Below are 17,779 nucleotides of genomic sequence, written 5' to 3'. Positions count from 1 at the left end.
GAAGCAGTTCTCTCCTGCTGTCTGGGGAGTGAAGGCTCTATCCTGCTGTCTGGGGTGTGAAGCAGGTCTCTCCTGCTGTCTGGGGAGTGAAGCAGCTCTCTCCTGCTGTCTGGGGAGTGAAGCAGCTCTCTCCTGCTCTCTGGGGAGTGAAGCAGCTCTCTCCAGTTATCTGTGGAGTGAAGTCTCTCTCCTGCTGTCTGGGGAGTGAGGGCAGCTCTTTCCACCTGTCTGAGGAGTGAAGGCTCTCTCCTGCTGTCTGGGGACTGAAGCAGCTCTCTGCAGCTGTTTGGGTAGTGAAGGCTCACTCCTGGCTGTCTGCGGAGTGAAGCAGTTCTCTGCTGCTGTCTGGGGAGTGAAGCAGCTCTCTCCTGCTGTCTGGGTTGTGAAGCAGCTCTCTCCTGTTATCTGTGGAGTGAAGGCTCTCTCCTGCTGTCTGGGGAGTGAGGGCAGCTCTTTCCACCTGTCTGAGCAGTGAAGCAGCTCTCTCCTGCTGTCTGGGGTGTGAATCAGGTCTCTCCTGTTATCTGGGAAATGAAGGCTCTCATCTGCTGTCTGAGGAATGAAGCAGCTCTCTCCTGCTGTCTGGGGAGTGAAGCAGCTCTCTCATGCTGTCTGGGGAGTGAAGCAGCTCTCTCCTGCTGTCTGGGGAGTGAAGCTGTTCTCTCCTTTCTGGGTGTGAAGGCTCTCTCCTGCTGTCTGGGGACTGGAGGCTCTCTCCTGCCTTCTGGTGACTGAAACATCTCTCTCCTGCTGTCTTGCGTGTGAAGCTGCTCCCTCCTGCTGTCTGGGGAGTGTAGCAGCTCTCTCCTGCTTTCTGGGGTGTGAAGGCTCTCTCCTGCTGTCTGGGCAAAAAGCAGCTCCCTCCTGCTGTCTGGGGAGTGAATCAGCTCCCTCCTGCTGTCTGCGGACTGAAGGCACTCTCCTGCTGTCTCGTGACTGAAGCAGCTCTCTCCTGCTGTCTTGCGAGTGCAGCAGTTCTCTCCTGCTATCTGAAGAGTGAAGCAGCTCTCTCCTGCTGTCTGGGGAGTGAAGGCTCTCTCCTGCTGTCTGGGGAGAGAAGCAGCTCTCTCCTGCTGTTGGGGGAGTGAAGTCCCTCTTCTGTTGTCTGGGGAGTGAAACATCTCTCTGCTGGTGTCTGGGTAGTGAAGGCTCTCTCCTGCTGTCTGGGTAGTGAAGGCTCTCTGCTGCTGTCTGGGGAGTGAAGCAGTTCTGTCCTGCTGTCTGGGGAGTGAAGGCTCTATCCTGCTGTCTGGGGTGTATAGGCTCTCTCCTGCTGTCTGAGGAGGGAAGGAGGTCTCTCCTGCTTTCTTGGGAGTGAAGCAGCTCTATCCTGCTCTCTGGGGAGTGAAGAAGCTCTCTCATTCTTTGTGGTGAGTTAAGGCTCTCTCCTGCTGTCTGGGGAGTGAAGCAGCTCTCTCCTGCTGTCTGGGGAGTGAAGGCTCTCTCCTGCTGTCTGGGGAGTGAATCAGCTCTCACCTGCACTCTGGGGAGAGAAGCAGCTCTCTCCTGCTGTTGGGGGAGAGAAGCAGCTCTCTCCTGTTGTTGGGGGAGTGAAGTCCCTCTTCTGCTGTCTGGGGAGTGAAACATCTCTCTGCTGGTGTCTGGGTAGTGAAGGCTCTCTCCTGCTATCTGCGGAGTGAAGCAGCTCTCTCATTCTTTCTGGTGAGTTAAGGCTCTCTCCTGCTGTCTGTGGTGTGAAGCAGCTCTCTCCTGCTGTCTGGGGAGTGAAGCAGCTCTCTCCTGCAATTTGGGGAGCGAAGACTCTCTCCTCCTGTGTGGTGAGTGAAGCAGCTTTCTCCTGCTGTCTGTGGAGTGAGGAACCTCTCTCCTGCTGTCTGGGTAGTGAAGGTTCTCTTCTGCTGACTGACAAGTGAGGCTAACTCCTGCTGTCTGGGGAATGAAGCAGCTCTCTCTTGTTATCTGGGGAGTGAAGGCTCTCTCCTGCTGTCTGGGGAGTGAGGGCAGCTCTCTCCAACTGTCTGAGGAGTGAAGGCTCTCTCCTGCTTTCTGGGTAGTGAAGACACCCTCCTGCTGTCTGGGGAGTGAAGCAGCTCTCTCATGCTGTCTGGCGAGTGAAGCAGCTCTCTCCTGCAATTTGGGGAGCGAAGACTCTCTCCTGCTGTCTTGGGATTGAATGGTCTCTTTTGCTGTCTGGGGAGAGAAGTAGCTCTCTCCTGCTGACTGAGGAGTGAAGCATCTCACTCCTGCTGTCTGGGGAGGGAAGCAGCTCTCTCATGCTGTCTGGGGATTGAAGCAGCTCTCTCCTGTTGTCGGTGGACTGAAGCATCTCTCTCCTGCTGTCTGGGTTGTGAAGCAGCTCTCTCCTGCTCTCTGATGAGTGAAGGCTCTCTCCTGCTGTCTTGGGAATAAATCAGCTCGCTCCTGCTGTGTGGGGAGTGAAAAAGTTCTGTCCTGCTGTCTGGGGAGTGAAGCAGTTCTGTCCTGCTGTGTGGGGAGTGAAGCAGCTCTCTCCTGCTGTCTGGGGACTGACGGCTCTATCCTGCTGTCTGGGGAGTGAAGCAGGTCTCTCCTGCTGTCTTGGGTGTGAAGCAGCTCTATCCTGCTATCTGGGGAGTGAAGCAGCTCTCTCCTGCTGTCTGGGGAGTGAAGCAGCTCTCTCATTCTTTATGGGGAGTGAAGCGACTCCCTCCTGCTGTCTGGGGAATGAAGTAGCTCTCTGCTGCTGTCTGGAGAGTGAAGCAGCTCTCTCATTCTTTCTGGGGAGTGAATGCTCTGTCCTGCTCTCTGGGGAGTGAAGCAGTTCTGTCCTGCTGTGTGGGGAGTGAAGCAGCTCTCTCCTGGCTGTCTGTGGAATGAAGAAGTTCTCTGCAGAAGTCTGGGGAGTGGAGCATCTCTCTCCTGCTGTCTGGGTTGTGAAGCAGCTCTCTCCTGCTGTCTGGGAAGTGAAGCAGCTCTCTCCTGCTGTCTGGGAAGTGAAGCAGCTCTCTCCTGCTGTCTGTGTAGTGAAGGCTCTATCCTGCTGTCTGGGGACTGAAGGCTCTCTCATGCTGTGTGGGGAGTGAAGGATCTATCCTGCTGTCTGGGGTGGGAAGCGGTTCTCTGCTGCTGTCTGGGGTGTGGAGCTGTTCTCTCCTGCTGTGTGGGGAGTGAAGAAGGTCTCTCCTGCTGTCTGGCAAGTGAAGCAGCTCTCTCCTGCTGTCTGGGGAGTGAAGGCTCTATCCTGCTGTCTGGGCTGTGAAGCAGGCCTCTCCTGCTGTCTGGGGAGTGAAGCAGCTCTCTCCTGCTGTCTGGGGAGTGAAGCAGCTCTCTCCTGCTCTCTGCGGAGTGAAGCGACTCCCTCATGCTCTCTGGGGAATGAAGCAGCTCTCTGCTGCTGTCTGGGTAGAGAAGGCTCTCTCCTGCTGTCTGGGGAGTGAAGGCTCTGTCCTGCTCTCTGGGCAGTGAATGCTCTGTCCTGCTCTCTGGGGAGTGAAGCAGCTCTCTCCTGCAGTTTGGGGATTGAAGACCCTCTCCTGCTGTCTGGGGAGTGAAGCAGCTCTCTCCTGCAATTTGGGGAGCAAAGACTCTCTCCTGCTGTCTGGGGAGTGAAGCAACTCTCTCCTCCTGTGTGGGGAGTGAAGCAGATCTCTCCTGTTACCTGTGGAGTGAGGAACCTCTCTCCTTCTGTCTGGGGATTAAAGCAGGTTCTCTCCTGCTGGCGGGGGAGTGAAGACTCTCTCTCTTACTGTTTGGGGTTTGAAGGCTCTCTCCTGCTCTCTGGTGAGTGAAGGCTCTCTCCTGCTGTCTGGGGAGTGAAGGTTCTCTTCTGCTGACTGACTAGTGAGGCTAACTCGTGCTGTCTGGGGAATGAAGCAGCTCTCTCCTGTTATCTGGGGAGTGAAGGATCTCTCCTGCTGTCTGGGGAGTGAGGGCAGCTCTCTCCACCTGTCTGAGGAGTGAAGGCTCTCTCCTGCTGTCTGGGAAATGAAGCAGCTCTCCCCTGCTCTCAGGGGAGTGAAGCTGTTCTCTCCTGCTGTGTGGGAAGTAAAGTAGGTCTCTGCTGCTGTCTGGGAAGTGAAGCAGCTCTCTCCTGCTGTCTGGGGAGTGAAGGCTCTATCCTGCTGTCTGGAGTGTGAAGCAGGTCTCTCCTGCTGGCTGGGGAGTGAAGCAGCTCTCTCCTGCTGTCTGGGGAGTGAGGAGCTCTCTCCTGCTGTCTGGGGAGTGAAGCAGCTCTCTCCTGCTCTCTGGGAAATGAAGCAGCTCTCTCCTGATGTCTGGGGAGTGAAGCAGCTCTCTCCTGCTTTCTGGAGAGTGAGGGCAGCTCTCTCCACCTGTCTGAGGAGTGAAGGCTCTCTCCTGCTGTCTTGGAACTGAAGCAGCTCTCTGTTGCTATCTGGGTAGTGAAGGCTCTCTCCTAGCTGTCTGTGGAGTGAATAAGTTCTCTGCTGCTGTCTGGGGAGTGAAGAGACTCTCCTGCTGTTTGGGTTGTGAAGCAGCTCTCTCCTGCTGTCTGGGGAGTGAAGGCTCTATCCTGCTGTCTGGGGTGTGAAGCAGGTCTCTCCTGCAGTTTGGGGAGTGAAGCAGCTCTCTCCTGCTGTCTGGGGAGTGAAGCAGCTCTCTCCTGCTCTCTGCGGTGTGTAGCGACTCCCTCATGCTGTCTGGGGAATGAAGCAGCTCTCTGCTGCTGTCTGGGTAGTGAAGGCTCTCTACTGCTGTCTGGCGAGCGAAGGCTTTCTCCTGCTGTCTGGGGAGTGAAGGCTCTCTCCTGCTCTCTGGGCAGTGAATGCTCTCTCCTGCTCTCTGGGGAGTGAAGCAGCTCTCTCCTGCTGTCTGGGGAGTGAAGCAGCTCTCTCCTGCAATTTGGGGAGCGAAGACTCTCTCCTGCTCTCTGGGGAGTGAAGCAGCTTTCTCCTGCAATTTTGGGAGTGAACTCTCTCTCCTGCTCTCTGGGGAGTGAAGCAACTCTCTCCTGCTGTCTGTGGATTGAGGAACCTCTCTCCTTCTGTCTGGGGATCAAAGCTGGTTCTCTCCTGCTGGCGGAGAAGGGAAGGCTCTCTCTTGCTGTCTGGAGTGTGAAGACTCTCTCCTGCTCTCTGGCGAGTGAATGCTCTCTCCTGCTGTCTGGGGAGTGAAGGTTCTCATCTGCTGACTGACTAGTGAGGCTAACTCCTGCTGTCTGGGGAATGAAGCAGCTCTCTCCTGTTTTCTGTGGAATGAAGGCTCTCTCCTGCTGTCAGGGGAGTGAGGGCAGCTCTTTCCACCTGTCTGAGGAGTGAAGGCTCTCTCCTGCTGTCTGGGGACTGAAGCAGCTCTCTGCAGCTGTTTGGGTAGTGAAGGCTCACTCCTGGCTGTCTGCGGAGTGAAGCAGTTATCTGCTGCTGTTCGGGGAGTGAAGCAGCTCTCTCATTCTTTCTGGGGAGTGAAGCGACTCCCTCCTGCTGTCTGAGGAATGAAGCAGCTCTCTGCTGCTGTCTGCAGAGTGAAGCAGCTCTCTCATTCTTTCTGGGGAGTGAAGCGAATCCCTCCTGCTGTCTGGGGAGTGAAGCAGCTCTCTCCTGCAATTTGGGGAGCGAAGACTCTCTCCTGTTCTCTGGGGAGTGAAGCAGCTCTCTCCTGCTGTCTGGGGAGCAAAGACTCTCTCCTGCTGTCTGGGGAGTGAAGCAACTCTCTCCTGCTGCGTGGGGAGTGAAGCAGCTCACTCCTGCTATCTGTGGAGTGAGGAACCTCTCTCCTTCTGTCTGGGGATAAAAGCAGGTTCTCTCCTGCTGGCGGGGGAGTGAAGGCTCTCTCTTACTGTCTGGGGTGTGAAGGCTCTCTCCTGCTCTCTGTTGAGTGAAGGCTCTCTCCTGCTGTCTGGGGAGTGAAGGTTCTCTTCTGCTGACTGACTGGTGAGGCTAACTCCTGCTGTCTGGGGAATGAAGCAGCTCTCTCCTGTTATCTGGGGAGTGAAGGCTCTCTCCTGCTCTATTGGGAATGAGGGCAGCTCTCTCCACCTGTCTGAGGAGTGAAGGCTTTCTCCTCCTGTCTGGGGAGTGAGGCAGCTCTCTCCTGCTCTCTGGGGAGTGAAGTTGTTCTCTCCTGCTGTGTGGGGAGTAAAGAATGTCTCTGCTGCTGTCTGGGGAGTGAAGCAGCTCTCTCCTGCTGTCTGGGGAGTGAAGGCTCTCTCCTGCTGTCTAGAGTGTGAAGCAGGTCTCTCCTTCCGTCTGGGGAGAGAAGCAGCTCTCTCCTGCCCTCTGGGGAGTGAAGCAGCTCTCTCCTGCTGTCTGGGGAGTGAAGCAGCTCTCTCCTGCTTTCTGGGGAGTGAGGGCATCTCTCTCCACCACAATGAGGAGTGAAGCAGCTCTCAGCTGCTATCTGGGGAGTGAAGGCTCTCTCCTGGCTGTCTGTGATGTGAAGAAGTTCTCTGCTGCTGTCTGGGGAATGGAGCATCTCTCTCCTGCTGTCTGGGTTGTGAAGCAGCTCTCTCCTGCTGTCTGGGAAGTGAAGCAGCTCTCTCTTGCTGTCTGGGTAGTGAAGGCTCTATGCTGCTGTCTGGGGAGTGAAGGTTCTCTCCTGCTCTCTGGGGAGTGAAGCATCTCTCTCCTGCTGTCTCGGGAGTGAAGGCTCTATCCTGCTGTCTGGGGAGGGAAGCAGTTCTCTGCTGCTGTCTGGGGTGTGGAGCTGTTCTCTCCTGCTGTGTGGGGAGTGAAGAAGGTCTCTCCTGCTGTCTGGCGAGTGAAGCAGCTCTCTCCTGCTGCCTGGGGAGTGAAGGCTCTATCCTGCTGTCTGGGGTGTGAAGCAGGTCTCTCCTGCTGTCTGGGGAGTGAAGCAGCTCTCTCCTGCTGTCTGGGGAGTGAAACAGCTCTCTCCTGCTCTCTGGAGAGTGAAGCGACTCCCTCATGCTGTCTGGGGAATGAAGCAGCTCTCTGCTGCTGTCTGGGTAGTGAAGGCTCTCTCCTGCTGTCTGGCGAGTGAAGGCTCTCTCCTGCTGTCTGGGGAGAGAAGTCTCTGTCCTTCTCTCTGGGCAGTGAATGCTCTCTCCTGCTGTCTGGGGAGTGAAGCAGCTCTCTCCTGCTGTCTGGGGAGTGAAGCAGCTCTCTCCTGCAATTTGGGGAGCGAAGACTCTCTCCTGCTCTCTGGGGAGTGAAGCAGCTCTCTCCTGCAATTTAGGGAGCGAAGACTCTCTCCTGCTGTCTGGGGAGTGAAGCAACTCTCTCCTGCTGTCTGTGGAGTGAGGAACCTCTCTCATTCTGTCTGTGGATTAAAGCTGGTTCTCTCCTGCTGGCGGAGAAGGGAAGGCTCTCTCTTGCTGTCTGGAGTGTGAAGTCTCTCTCCTGCTCTCTGGCGAGTGAAGGCTCTCTCCTGCTGTCTTGGGAGTGAATGTTCTCATCTGCTGACTGAATAGTGAGGCTAACTCCTGCTGTCTGGGGAATGAAGCAGCTCTCTCCTGTTTTCTGTGGAGTGAAGGCTCTTTCCTGCTGTCTGGGGAGTGAGGGCAGCTCTTTCCACCTGTCTGAGGAGTGAAGGCTCTCTCCCGCTGTCTGGGGACTGAAGCAGCTCTCTGCAGCTGTTTGGGTTTTGAAGGCTCACTCCTGGCTGTCTGCGGAGAGAAGCAGTTCTCTGCTGCTGTCTGGGGAGTGAAGCAGCTCTCTCCTGCTGTCTGGGTTGTGAAGCAGCTCTCTCCTGTCATCTGTGGAGTAAAGGCTCTCTCCTGCTGTCTGGGGACTGAAGCAGCTCTCTGCAGCTCTCTGGGTAGTGAAGGCTCTCTCCTGGCTGTCTGCGGAGTGAAGCTGTTCTCTCCTGCTGTCTGGGGAGTGGAGTATCTCTCTCCTGCTGTCTGGGTTGTGAAGCAGTTCTCTCCTGCTGTCTGGGGAGTGAGGCATGTCTCTCCTGCTGTCTGGGGAGTGAAGCAGCTCTCTCCTGCTGTCTGGTGAGTGAAGGTGTTCCCTCCTGCTGTGTGGGGAGTGAGGAAGGTCTCTCCTGCTGTCTGGGGAGTGAAGCAGCTCCCTCCTACTGTCTGGTGAGTGAAGGCTCTCTCCTGCTGTCTAGGGAGGGAACCAGTTCTCTCCAGCTGTCTGGGGAGTGAAGACCCTATCGTGCTGTCTGGCGTATGAAGCAGGTCTCTCCTGCTGTCTGGGGAGTGAAGCAGCTCAATCCTGCTGTCTGGGGAGTGAAGCAGCTCTCTCCTGCTGTCTGAGGAGTGAAGCAGCTCTATCCTGCTGTCTGCGAAGTGAAGCATCTCTCTCCTGCTGTCATGGGAGAGAAGCAGATCTCACCTGCTGTCTGGGGAGTGAAGCAGCTCTCTCCTGCGGTCTGGTGAATGAAGCTCTCTCCTGCTGTCTTGGGAATGAAGACTCTCTCCTGCTATCTGCGGACTGAAGCATCTCTCTGCTGCTCTCTGGGGACTGAAGCGACTCCCTCCTGCTGTCTGGGGAATGAAGAAGCTCTCTCCTGCTGTCTGGCGAGTGAAGGCTCTCTCCTGCTGTTTGGGCAGTGAAGGCTCACTCCTGCTCTCTGCGGAGTGAAACAGCTCTCTCATGCTGTCTGGGGAGAGACGCAGCTCTCTCCTGCAATTTGGGGAGCGAAGACTCTCTCCTGCTGTCTGGGGAGTGAAGCAACTCTCTCCTCCTGTGTGGGGAGTGAAGCAGCTCTCTCCTGCTGTCTATGGAGTGAGGAACCTCTCTCCTTCTGTCTGGGGATTAAAGCAGGTTCTCTCCTGCTGGCGGGGGAGTGAAGGCTCTCTCTTGCTGTCTGGGGAATGAAGACTCTCTCCTGCTCTCAGCGAGTGAAGGCTCTCTCCTGCTGTCTGGGTAGTGAAGGTTCTCTCCTGCTGACTGACTAGTGAGGCTAACTCCTGCTGTCTGGGGAATGAAGCAGCTCTCTCCTGTTTTCTGTGGAGTGAAGGCTCTCTCCTGCTGTCAGGGGAGTGAGGGCAGCTCTTTCCACCTGTCTGAGGAGTGAAGGCTCTCTCCTGCTGTCTGGGGCTGAAGCAGCTCTCTGCAGCTGTTTGGGTAGTGAAGGCTCACTGCTGGCTGTCTGCGGAGTGAAGCAGTTCTCTGCTGCTGTCCGGGGAGAGAAGCAGCTCTCTCATTCTTTCTGGGAAGTGAAGCGACTCCCTCCTGCTGTCTGGGGAATGAAGCAGCTCTCAGCTGCTATCTGGGGAGTGAAGGCTCTCTCCTGGCTGTCTGTGGAGTGAAGAAGTTCTCTGCTGCTGTCTGGGGAATGGAGCATCTCTCTCCTGCTGTCTGGGTTGTGAAGCAGCTCTCTCCTGCTGTCTGGGAAGTGAAGCAGCTCTCTCCTGCTGTCTGGGTAGTGAAGGCTCTCTCCTGCTGCCTGGGGAGTGAAGCAACTCTCTCCTCCTGTGTGGGGAGTGAAGCAGCTCTCTCCTGCTGTCTGTGGAGTGAGGAACCTCTCTCCTTCTGTCTGGGGATTAAGGCAGGTTCTCTCCTGCTGGCGGGGGAGTGAAGGCTCTCTCTTGCTGTCTGGGGAATGAAGACTCTCTCCTGCTCTCAGCGAGTGAAGGCTCTCTCCTGCTGTCTGGGTAGTGAAGGTTCTCTCCTGCTGACTGACTAGTGAGGCTAACTCCTGCTGTCTGGGGAATGAAGCAGCTCTCTCCTGTTTTCTGTGGAGTGAAGGCTCTCTCCTGCTGTCAGGGGAGTGAGGGCAGCTCTTTCCACCTGTCTGGGGAGTGAAGGCTCTCTCCTGCTGTCTGGGGCTGAAGCAGCTCTCTGCAGCTGTTTGGGTAGTGAAGGCTCACTCCTGGCTGTCTGCGGAGTGAAGCAGTTCTCTGCTGCTGTCCGGGGAGTGAAGCAGCTCTCTCATTCTTTCTGGGAAGTGAAGCGACTCCCTCCTGCTGTCTGGGGAATGAAGCAGCTCTCTGCTGCTGTCTGCAGAGTGAAGCAGCTCTCTCATTCTTTCTGGGGAGTGAAGCGAATCCCTCCAGCTGTCTGGGGTGTGAAGGCTCTCTCCTGCTGTCTTGGGAGTGAAGGCTCTGTCCTGCTCTCTGGGGAGTGATGCAGCTCTCTCCTGCAATTTGGGGAGCGAAGACTCTCTCCTGCTCTTTGGGGAGTGAAGCAGCCCTCTCCTGCTGTCTGGGGAGCGAAGACTCTCTCCTGCTGTCTGGGGAGTGAAGCAACTCTCTCCTCCTGTGTGGGGAGTGAAGCAGCTCTCTCCAGCTATCTGTGGAGTGAGGAGCCTCTCTCCTTCTGTCTGGGGATTAAAGCAGGTTCCCTCCTGCTGGCGGGGGAGTGAAGGCTCTCTCTTACTGTCTGGGGTGAGAAGGCTCTCTCCTGCTCTCTGTTGAGTGAAGGCTCTCTCCTGCTGTCTGGGGAGTGAAGGTTCTCTTCTGCTGACTGACTGGTGAGGTTAACTCCTGCTGTCTGGGGAATGAAGCAGCTCTCTCCTGTTATCTGGGGAGTGAAGGCTCTCTCCTGCTCTCTGGGGAGTGAAGCTGTTCTCTCCTGCTGTGTGGGGAGTAAAGAAGGTCTCTGCTGCTGTCTGGGGAGTGAAGCAAGTCTCTCCTGCTGTCTGGGGAGTGAAGGCTCTCTCCTGCTGTCTAGAGTGTGAAGCAGGTCTCTCCTTCCGTCTGGGGAGAGAAGCAGCTCTCTTCTGCTCTCTGGGGAGTTAAGCAGCTCTCTCCTGCTGTCTGGGGATTGAAGCAGCTCTCTCCTGCTGTCTGGGGAGTGAGGGCAGCTCTCTCTACCACTCTGAGGAGTGAAGCAGCTCTCAGCTGCTATCTGGGGAGTGAAGGCTCTCTCCTGGCTGTCTGTGGAGTGAAGAAGTTCTCTGCTGCTGTCTGGGGAATGGAGCATCTCTCTCCTGCTGTCTGGGTTGTGAAGCAGCTCTCTCCTGCTGTCTGGGAAGTGAAGCAGCTCTCTCCTGCTGTCTGGGTAGTGAAGGCTCTCTCCTGCTGCCTGGGGAGTGAAGCAACTCTCTCCTCCTGTGTGGGGAGTGAAGCAGCTCTCTCCTGCTGTCTGTGGAGTGAGGAACCTCTCTCCTTCTGTCTGGGGATTAAGGCAGGTTCTCTCCTGCTGGCGGGGGAGTGATGGCTCTCTCTTGCTGTCTGGGGAGTGAGGACTCTCTCCTGCTCTCGGCGAGTGAAGGCTCTCTCCTGCTGCCTGGGGAGTGAAGGTTCTCTCCTGCTGACTGACTAGTGAGGCTAACTCCTGCTGTATGGGGAATGAAGCAGCTCTCTCTTGTTATCTGGGGAGTGAAGGCTCTCTCCAGCTGTCTGGGAAGTGAGGGCAGCTCTCTCCAAATGTCTGAGGAGTGAAGGCTCTCTCCTGCTGTCTGGGGACAGAAGCAGCTCTATGCAGCTGTCTGGGTAGTTTTTGGCTCTCTGCTGGATATCTGCGGAGTGAAGTAGTTCTCTGCTGCTGTCTGGGGAGTGGAGCATCTGTCTCCTGCTGTCTGGGTTGTGAAGCAGCTCTCTCCTGCTGTCTGGGGAGTGAAGCAGCTCTCTCCTGCTGTTTGGGGAGTGAAGCAGCTCTCTACTGCTGTTTGTGGAGCGAAGCAGCTCTATCCTGCTGTCTGGGGTTTGAAGCAGCTCTCACCTGCTGTCTGGGGAGTGGAGCAGCACTCTCCTGCTGTCTGGGGTGTGAAGCAGCTCTCTCCTGCAGTCTGGGGAGTGAAGCAGCACTCTCCTGTTATCCGGGGAGTGAAGGCTCTCCCCTGCTGTCTGGGGAGTGAGGGCAGCTCTCTCCACCTGTCTGAGGAGTGAAGCAGCTCTCTCCTTCTGTCTGGGGACTGAAGCAGCTCTCTCCTGCTGTCTGGGTAGTGAAGCAGCTCTATCCTGCTGTCTGCGAAGTGAAGCATCTCTCTCCTGCTGTCATGGGAGAGAAGCAGATCTCACCTGCTGTCTGGGGAGTGAAGCAGCTCTCTCCTGCGGTCTGGTGAATGAAGCTCTCTCCTGCTGTCTTGGGAATGAAGACTCTCTCCTGCTATCTGCGGACTGAAGCATCTCTCTGCTGCTCTCTGGGGACTGAAGCGACTCCCTCCTGCTGTCTGGGGAATGAAGAAGCTCTCTCCTGCTGTCTGGCGAGTGAAGGCTCTCTCCTGCTGTTTGGGCAGTGAAGGCTCACTCCTGCTCTCTGCGGAGTGAAACAGCTCTCTCATGCTGTCTGGGGAGAGACGCAGCTCTCTCCTGCAATTTGGGGAGCGAAGACTCTCTCCTGCTGTCTGGGGAGTGAAGCAACTCTCTCCTCCTGTGTGGGGAGTGAAGCAGCTCTCTCCTGCTGTCTATGGAGTGAGGAACCTCTCTCCTTCTGTCTGGGGATTAAAGCAGGTTCTCTCCTGCTGGCGGGGGAGTGAAGGCTCTCTCTTGCTGTCTGGGGAATGAAGACTCTCTCCTGCTCTCAGCGAGTGAAGGCTCTCTCCTGCTGTCTGGGTAGTGAAGGTTCTCTCCTGCTGACTGACTAGTGAGGCTAACTCCTGCTGTCTGGGGAATGAAGCAGCTCTCTCCTGTTTTCTGTGGAGTGAAGGCTCTCTCCTGCTGTCAGGGGAGTGAGGGCAGCTCTTTCCACCTGTCTGAGGAGTGAAGGCTCTCTCCTGCTGTCTGGGGCTGAAGCAGCTCTCTGCAGCTGTTTGGGTAGTGAAGGCTCACTGCTGGCTGTCTGCGGAGTGAAGCAGTTCTCTGCTGCTGTCCGGGGAGAGAAGCAGCTCTCTCATTCTTTCTGGGAAGTGAAGCGACTCCCTCCTGCTGTCTGGGGAATGAAGCAGCTCTCAGCTGCTATCTGGGGAGTGAAGGCTCTCTCCTGGCTGTCTGTGGAGTGAAGAAGTTCTCTGCTGCTGTCTGGGGAATGGAGCATCTCTCTCCTGCTGTCTGGGTTGTGAAGCAGCTCTCTCCTGCTGTCTGGGAAGTGAAGCAGCTCTCTCCTGCTGTCTGGGTAGTGAAGGCTCTCTCCTGCTGCCTGGGGAGTGAAGCAACTCTCTCCTCCTGTGTGGGGAGTGAAGCAGCTCTCTCCTGCTGTCTGTGGAGTGAGGAACCTCTCTCCTTCTGTCTGGGGATTAAGGCAGGTTCTCTCCTGCTGGCGGGGGAGTGAAGGCTCTCTCTTGCTGTCTGGGGAATGAAGACTCTCTCCTGCTCTCAGCGAGTGAAGGCTCTCTCCTGCTGTCTGGGTAGTGAAGGTTCTCTCCTGCTGACTGACTAGTGAGGCTAACTCCTGCTGTCTGGGGAATGAAGCAGCTCTCTCCTGTTTTCTGTGGAGTGAAGGCTCTCTCCTGCTGTCAGGGGAGTGAGGGCAGCTCTTTCCACCTGTCTGGGGAGTGAAGGCTCTCTCCTGCTGTCTGGGGCTGAAGCAGCTCTCTGCAGCTGTTTGGGTAGTGAAGGCTCACTCCTGGCTGTCTGCGGAGTGAAGCAGTTCTCTGCTGCTGTCCGGGGAGTGAAGCAGCTCTCTCATTCTTTCTGGGAAGTGAAGCGACTCCCTCCTGCTGTCTGGGGAATGAAGCAGCTCTCTGCTGCTGTCTGCAGAGTGAAGCAGCTCTCTCATTCTTTCTGGGGAGTGAAGCGAATCCCTCCAGCTGTCTGGGGTGTGAAGGCTCTCTCCTGCTGTCTTGGGAGTGAAGGCTCTGTCCTGCTCTCTGGGGAGTGATGCAGCTCTCTCCTGCAATTTGGGGAGCGAAGACTCTCTCCTGCTCTTTGGGGAGTGAAGCAGCCCTCTCCTGCTGTCTGGGGAGCGAAGACTCTCTCCTGCTGTCTGGGGAGTGAAGCAACTCTCTCCTCCTGTGTGGGGAGTGAAGCAGCTCTCTCCAGCTATCTGTGGAGTGAGGAGCCTCTCTCCTTCTGTCTGGGGATTAAAGCAGGTTCCCTCCTGCTGGCGGGGGAGTGAAGGCTCTCTCTTACTGTCTGGGGTGAGAAGGCTCTCTCCTGCTCTCTGTTGAGTGAAGGCTCTCTCCTGCTGTCTGGGGAGTGAAGGTTCTCTTCTGCTGACTGACTGGTGAGGTTAACTCCTGCTGTCTGGGGAATGAAGCAGCTCTCTCCTGTTATCTGGGGAGTGAAGGCTCTCTCCTGCTCTCTGGGGAGTGAAGCTGTTCTCTCCTGCTGTGTGGGGAGTAAAGAAGGTCTCTGCTGCTGTCTGGGGAGTGAAGCAAGTCTCTCCTGCTGTCTGGGGAGTGAAGGCTCTCTCCTGCTGTCTAGAGTGTGAAGCAGGTCTCTCCTTCCGTCTGGGGAGAGAAGCAGCTCTCTTCTGCTCTCTGGGGAGTTAAGCAGCTCTCTCCTGCTGTCTGGGGATTGAAGCAGCTCTCTCCTGCTGTCTGGGGAGTGAGGGCAGCTCTCTCTACCACTCTGAGGAGTGAAGCAGCTCTCAGCTGCTATCTGGGGAGTGAAGGCTCTCTCCTGGCTGTCTGTGGAGTGAAGAAGTTCTCTGCTGCTGTCTGGGGAATGGAGCATCTCTCTCCTGCTGTCTGGGTTGTGAAGCAGCTCTCTCCTGCTGTCTGGGAAGTGAAGCAGCTCTCTCCTGCTGTCTGGGTAGTGAAGGCTCTCTCCTGCTGCCTGGGGAGTGAAGCAACTCTCTCCTCCTGTGTGGGGAGTGAAGCAGCTCTCTCCTGCTGTCTGTGGAGTGAGGAACCTCTCTCCTTCTGTCTGGGGATTAAGGCAGGTTCTCTCCTGCTGGCGGGGGAGTGATGGCTCTCTCTTGCTGTCTGGGGAGTGAGGACTCTCTCCTGCTCTCGGCGAGTGAAGGCTCTCTCCTGCTGCCTGGGGAGTGAAGGTTCTCTCCTGCTGACTGACTAGTGAGGCTAACTCCTGCTGTATGGGGAATGAAGCAGCTCTCTCTTGTTATCTGGGGAGTGAAGGCTCTCTCCAGCTGTCTGGGAAGTGAGGGCAGCTCTCTCCAAATGTCTGAGGAGTGAAGGCTCTCTCCTGCTGTCTGGGGACAGAAGCAGCTCTATGCAGCTGTCTGGGTAGTTTTTGGCTCTCTGCTGGATATCTGCGGAGTGAAGTAGTTCTCTGCTGCTGTCTGGGGAGTGGAGCATCTGTCTCCTGCTGTCTGGGTTGTGAAGCAGCTCTCTCCTGCTGTCTGGGGAGTGAAGCAGCTCTCTCCTGCTGTTTGGGGAGTGAAGCAGCTCTCTACTGCTGTTTGTGGAGCGAAGCAGCTCTATCCTGCTGTCTGGGGTTTGAAGCAGCTCTCACCTGCTGTCTGGGGAGTGGAGCAGCACTCTCCTGCTGTCTGGGGTGTGAAGCAGCTCTCTCCTGCAGTCTGGGGAGTGAAGCAGCACTCTCCTGTTATCCGGGGAGTGAAGGCTCTCCCCTGCTGTCTGGGGAGTGAGGGCAGCTCTCTCCACCTGTCTGAGGAGTGAAGGCTCTCTCCTGCTGTCTGGGCACTGCAGCAGCTCTCTGCAGCTCTCTGGGTAATGAAGGCTCTCTCCTGGCAGTCTGCGGAGTGAAGCAGTTCTCTCCTGCTGTCTGGGGAGTGGAGTATCTCTCCCCTGCTGTCTGGGTTGTGAAGCAGCTCTCTCCTGCTGTCTGGGGAGTGAAGCATGTCTCTCCTGCTGTCTGGGGAGTGAAGCAGCTCTCTCCTGCTGTCTGGGGAGTGAAGGTGTTCCCTCCTGCTGTGTGGGGAGTGAGGAAGGTCTCTCCTGCTGTCTGGGGATTGAAGCAGCTCCCTCCTGCTGTCTGGTGAGTGAAGGCTCTCTCCTGCTGTCTGGGGAGGGAAGGCCCTATCGTGCTGTCTGGGGTATGAAGCAGGTCTCTCCTGCTGTCTGGGGAGTGAAGCAGCTCAATCCTGCTGTCTGGGGATTGAAGCAGCTCTCTCCTGCTGTCTGGGAGTGAAGCAGCTCTATCCTGCTGTCTGCGGAGTGAAGCATCTCTCTCCTGCTGTCTGGGGAGAGAAGCAGCTCTCTCCTGCTGTCTGGGGAGTGAAGCAGCTCTCTCCTGCGGTCTGGTGAATGAAGCTCTCTCCTGCTGTCTTGGGAATGAAGACTCTCTCCTGCTCTCTGGGGACTGAAGCAGCTCTCTCCTGCTCTCTGGGGACTGAAGCGACTCCCTCCTGCTGTCTGGGGAATGAAGAAGCTCTCTCCTGCTGTCTGGCGAGTGAAGGCTCTCTCCTGCTGTCTGGGAAGTGAAGGCTCTGTCCTGCTCTCTGGGGAGTGAATGCTCACTCCTGCTCTCTGCGGAGTGAAGCAGCTCTCTCATGCTGTCTGGGGAGAGACGCAGCTCTCTCCTGCAATTTGGGGAGTGAAGACTCTCTCCTGCTGTCTGGGGAGTGAAGCAACTCTCTCCTCCTGTGTGGGGAGTGAAGCAGCTCTCTCCTGCTGTCTGTGGAGTGAGGAACCTCTCTCCTTCTGTCTGGGGATTAAAGCAGGTTCTCTCCTGCTGGCGGGGGAGTGAAGGCTCTCTCTTGCTGTCTGGGGAGTGAAGACTCTCTCCTGCTCTCGGCGAGTGAAGGCTCTCTCCTGCTGTCTGGGTAGTGAAGGTTCTCTCCTGCTAACTGACTAGTAAGGCTCTCTCCAGCTGTCTGGGAAGTGAGGGCAGCTCTCTCCAAATGTCTGAGGATTGAAGGCTCTCTCCTGCTGTCTGGGGACAGAAGCAGCTCTATGCAGCTGCCTGGGTAGTTTTTGGCTCTCTCCTGGCTATCTGCGGAGTGAAGTAGTTTTCTGCTGCTGTCTGGGGAGTGGAGCATCTGTCTCCTGCTGTCTGGGTTGTGAAGCAGCTTTCTCCTGCTGTCTGAGGAGTGAAGCAGCTCTCTCCTGCTGTCTGGGGAGTGAAGCAGCTCTCTCCTGAGGTCTGTGGTGTGAAGGCCCTCTCCTGCTGTCTGGGGAGTGAAGCAGCTCTCTCCTGCTGTCTGGGGAGTGAAACTGTTCTCTCATGCTGTGTGGGGATTGATGAAGGTCTCTCCTGCTGTCTGGGGAGTGAAGCAGCTCTCTCCTGCTGTCTGGGGAGTGAAGCAGCTCTCTCCTGCTGTCTGGGGAGTGAAGCAGCTCTCTCCTGCTGTCTGGGAAGTGAAGCAGCTCTCTACTGCTGTCTGTGGATCGAAGCAGCTCTATCCTGCTGTCTGGCGTTTGAAGCAGCTCTCTCCTGCTGTCTGGGGAGTGAAGCAGCTGTCTCCTGCTGTCTGGGGAGTGAAGCAGCTCTATCCTGTTGTCTGGGGTGTGAACCAGCTCTCTCCTTCGGTCTGGGGAATGAAGCAGCTCTATCCTGCTGTCTGGGGTGTGAAGCAGCTCTCTCCTGCTGTCTGGGGAGTGAAGCAGCTCTCTCCTGCTGTCTGGGGAGTGAAGCAGCTCTCTCCTGAAAACTGTGGTGTGAAGGCTCTCTCCTGCTCTCCGGGGAGTGAAGCAGCTCTCTCCTGCTGTCTGGGGAGTGAAGCAGCTCTCTCCTGAAGTCTCTGGTGTGAAGGCTCTCTCCTGCTGTCTGGGGAGTGAAGCAGCTCTCTCCTGCTGTCTGGGAGTGAAGCAGATCTCTCCTGCAGTCTGTGGTGTGAAGGCTCTCTCCTGCTGTCTGGGGAGTGAAGCAGCTCTCTCCTGCTGTCTGGGGAGTGAAGCAGCTCTCCCCTGCTGTCTGGGGAGTGAAGCAGCTCTCTCCTGCTGTCTGGGGAGTGAAGTAGCTCTCTCCTGCTTTCTGGGGAGTGAAGCTGTTCTCTCCTGCTGTCTGGGGAGTGAAGTAGCTCTCTCCTGCTGTCTGGGGAGTGAAGGCTCTCTCCTGCTGTCTGGGGAGAGAGGGCAGCTCTCTCCACCTGTCTGAGGAGTGAAGGCTCTCTCCTGCTGTCTAGGCACTGAAGCAGCTCTCTCCTGCTGTCTGGGTAGTAAAGGCTCTCTCCCGGGTGTCTGCGGAGTGAAGCAGCCCTCTGCTGCTGTCTGGGTAGTGAAGGCTCTTTCCTGCTGTCTGCGGAGTGAAGCAGCTCTCTGCTGCTGTCTGGGTAGTGAAGGC

This window comes from Carcharodon carcharias, chromosome 4, assembly GCF_017639515.1.
Source record: "Carcharodon carcharias isolate sCarCar2 chromosome 4, sCarCar2.pri, whole genome shotgun sequence".
NCBI classification, from domain to species: Eukaryota; Metazoa; Chordata; class Chondrichthyes; order Lamniformes; family Lamnidae; genus Carcharodon; species Carcharodon carcharias.
Note: the sequence above shows the minus strand (reverse complement) of the source record.